General features: G+C 43.8%; 1 pseudogene; it reads right to left on the minus strand.

Moving 5' to 3' along the window:
- Positions 1-1,841: 1,841 nt before the first annotated feature.
- LOC111741699 lies at positions 1,842-1,960 on the minus strand (annotated as a pseudogene).
- Positions 1,961-4,031: the final 2,071 nt, after the last annotated feature.

Consider the following 4,031-nt stretch of genomic DNA (forward strand, 5'->3'; position numbering starts at 1 on the left):
TTAAGCAGCATAAACGTCTTTTCAGAGTAATAGGGTCACTGCCCTGATCCCAGCCTAACGAGATACAAAGACAGTCTAAATGTCTGAGCTCCTGTGCCTTAGGGGTTTCTTGTTGCACAGGGTCTGCTGGGACCCCCAACTTCAGATGCACCTCTGTGAGAAAAGCCCTGAGAAGCTGCATTTACTTCCCCACCGTGTCCCCTCGGTCCTCTGAATAAGCCTCATCCTGCTTGTTAGCTGGTTCTATAGAAAACAAAGCAAAAGTCATGGCAGCTGATCGATCATGTGCTCTAATCTTGTTATCTGCGCTAGCCCTGCCACCTGGCTGAGATGAGTCTCAAACTTAATTCCATGCAATGAGGTCTGAAGGCAGACCCGCTGAGGGCTTCCAGAAAAGTGGGTTCCTTGCTTAAGAAAGTATTTTAATCTGTCTACGGCAACGAGCTGCCCCAGGAGCAAGGAGATTGCTTTGGTGGTTTAGCTTCATTAGTCGTCCTCCTGCCCATTGGAATCACCTCTGCTCTGATGGATGCTGGATGGATCCCTTCCGAACAAGGGAGTCTGTAAACAACCACCTTCCCTTAACAGAGCTCTAGTGCAGCCTTAGATATAAGAAAACTCCGATAAGACCCAAATAAAGGGAAGGTCTGCTAATCATTCCTTTTCTATTTCCTTTACACATTTGTCTGTGCTTTCTCATTTTTCTGTAGCAGATTTGTATCATTCTCTAATCAGAAAAGAAGATACTGCGTGAGAACTAGGTTCACATCCACCCGTCAGTCCTTCCACTATTGTGGGCCTTAAGTTCCTCATCTGTAAAATGAGAGATGTGGATGATGTAATGGCTAAACGCATTCCAACCCTGACAAATGTGTGGATTCTAGTGAAATGAAGTCAAGATTGAGGAGACAGCTTAAAATAACAGTACTAATGTGGCCATATATCTACGTATGTTAACACAGAATGACCTGAAAATAAATAAAATTTTTAAAGGGAGGGTCCAGAATATTGCATAGACTTGTGGATATGCAAAGAGAATATCTTGAATGACAAGAAAGAAACTGGTTACAGTAATTAGTCTGAATTGGGAGATAGAGGCTGGCCTGGGGGTTATTTTATACTTTTGACTGTTAGAATTTTTGCCAGCTGTACTATAGTGCCTTCTCAAACCAAAAAAAAAAAAAAAAAAAAGTGGAATATGCCATACCAGCCTCCTGCCATTTAACTTTATAAACATGTAAAGCACTTAATATGCTAGATATTTCCTCCAAACAGCCTCTCCCTTACACATCTTCTCAGCTTGCAAATTAGATCTTATCTCCTCCATTTTTACAGGTGATTCTGAGAAGTCAAATACGTTCCTGGAGTCATTCAGAGTCAAGATCTGGGCCTGGATCTGTTTGATCCCCAGAAACGCGTTTGTATTTCCAACATGTCTGCGCACAAGGAGATGTGGGCCATGGGTTCTAGACAAATCTTAGCTGGAGCCACGAAAAGAGCGCATATTAGTGAGCTGCTATTGCAGAGCACGGAGCTGACGGCTTTGTGGGCATCTGGTGTGCTAGGAAACCCTAGTGTGTTTTTTATTACTCAGGTGTAGCAGAGGCCGTCGCTACACATCCTCCCATCCCCCCTCTCTCCATGCTGAAGGCTGTTTGTTTCTCAGCTTGAAGGCTGTTTCTTTGGTCGCATGAGGATGTTTGACCACTGCCCGAGCAAGCCAAAGTGTTGAGAAGGTAAGTTCCAGAAGCGGCATTCAGCCAAACAACAAATAGGGTGGACAGGAATTGCATTTCCTTTGCCTCCTCGGTTACGCTTTTTTTTTTTTTTTTTTTTTGTAACCCCTACAGCACCTGGTCTTCCTAGGTGTTCTCCCATGCAAATACTAACCAGGCCCGACCCTGCTTAGCTTCCGAGATCAGACGGGATCTGGCTTGTTCAGGGTGGCATGGCCGTAGACAGGCTAATTCTTAGTAGGTCCCACATTGGCTCCCAAAGGTCCCCAGCGGGACTGAGCTCCCATTGCTCACAGCGGTTGCTGATAACACACCCATCCTTCATTATCTTCCTTCCCTTCCCTTCCCAACAGCTCAAGGCCCGCCCATCTACTGCCCAGTTTCCAGAGATCACCTCCCAGACCAACTACTTGTGCTCACATCCTTGCCTTGGGGACTGCTTCTGGAAACCCCGAACTAGGACAACAAGAAAAGCTTAAAGAGATTACTCTGAGAGGAGAATCTGACCCATCAGTTTTGATTAGGTTAAAAACAATACGTTGCTCATTCTATTTCATGGGCACATTTGATTTCTTATCCACGGACCAGTGGCGAAGCCCAAGGAGCCTGCATTTTCCAAGGCAATGCACGAGGACGGAGGAACAGCTCTTGAACATTTTTCCAGATCATATATGGCCTGGTCACTGGCAAACTGTGTGGAGAATCTCTCTCTGTCTGTGATGAAGCATTGGGTACATTGCTGCCATCTGTGCCAGGGGCCGGTGAGAGAGAAGTGTACTGTGCTCAAATCCACTTTCGCTGTACTCCCTCAGCACAGAGATGGAGTTAACTGCGTGCAGATCGCCTCTCCCATTCTCTCCTGTCCTCCAAAGCCAGAGTGCCTCACTTTGTCCCAGCCCCTACCTCTCCTGTGGGTGGCTCCCAGACCAGTCACCGTGTGCCACCTGCCTCAGGCTTCACCAGAAACTTTTCCACCTCTTAGTAATTTGGAAAGAGATTCTTTCTGCTGTTCTTCGCAAAATATAACCAACGTTATATGGGGATTGCATATTTAAGTAACGGGGCAATTTAGAAAAAGACAAATGCCCAGTCATCTTGCCGTTTACACCGTTCCCACCATCAGGTGTCATCATCTCTATGTGTGTACCTGTGCAAGGAAGGAGAAGCCCCAGGAGACTTGAAGATATGCAAGGTAAGAAGGAGAGTGAGGGCTGCTGTCAATTAAGGCAAATTGTTTTCATGTGGATGGTAGAGATTTGGAGTATAAATACTGCTTGTTTTTCATTGTCCGTTGCTTTGAATTTGGGTCAAATTGAAGTGTGAAATTGACATGGAAAATGGATTGAACAACTCCTTATTCCCAGTAAGTGGGCTCTCCTGCGTTAATACCTGCACACTCCTCTAACGTAAAATAAACCTGGAATTGTCTATGGGGCAGTCCCAGCTGCTAGCTCTCACCTCTATTCGGTTGCTGACTTTTAAGGAGAGCGCCCTCTACTGACCTCACATTTCTCTTCAAGGTAGACTCAGGCCTCAAAGGCTCAAAGACTTAACATTCTTCGATGTAGTCTCACTTATTGATTTTTGCTTTTGTTGCTTTTGGTTTTGGAAACAGATCAAAAAAAAAATCACCAAGACTGATATCATGGAGCTTACTGCATATGTTTTCTCCTAGGAATTTAATGGTTTCAGGTCTTATGTTTAAGTCTTTAATCCATTTTGGTTATGGTGTGCAATAGCAGTCCAGTTTCATTCTTTTTCATGTGCCTATCCAGTTTTCCCAACAATATTTATCGAAGAGACTGTCCTTTCCCCATTGTATATTCTTGGCTTCTTTGTCATAAATTAATTGACCACATATATGTGGATTTATTTCTGGGTTCTCTGTTCTGTTCCATTGATCTTCATATCTGTTTTTATGCCGGTACCATGCTCTTTTGATTACTATAGTTTTATAATATAATTTGAAATCAGAAAGTATGATGCCTATATCTTTGTTCTTCTTTCTCAAAATTGCTTTGGCTATTTGGGGTCTGTTGTGGGTCCATACAAATTTTAGGATTGCTTGTTCTATTTCTGTGAAAATGTCATTGGAAATTTGGTAGGAATTGCAATCTATAAACTGCTTTGGGTAGTACGGACATTTTAACAATATTAATTCTTCCAATCCATGAGCATGGAATATCTTTCCCATCCCTTCACTTTTAGTCAAAGTCTTCATGACAGCCTACAAAGGCCTATGTTACCTCTCCAAGCTCCTTACCTGCAATGTCCCAGCTCAGTCTTCTCCAGCCA

The sequence above is a fragment of the Pteropus vampyrus genome, unplaced genomic scaffold (assembly GCF_000151845.1).
Source record: "Pteropus vampyrus isolate Shadow unplaced genomic scaffold, Pvam_2.0 Scaffold81, whole genome shotgun sequence".
NCBI classification, from domain to species: Eukaryota; Metazoa; Chordata; class Mammalia; order Chiroptera; family Pteropodidae; genus Pteropus; species Pteropus vampyrus.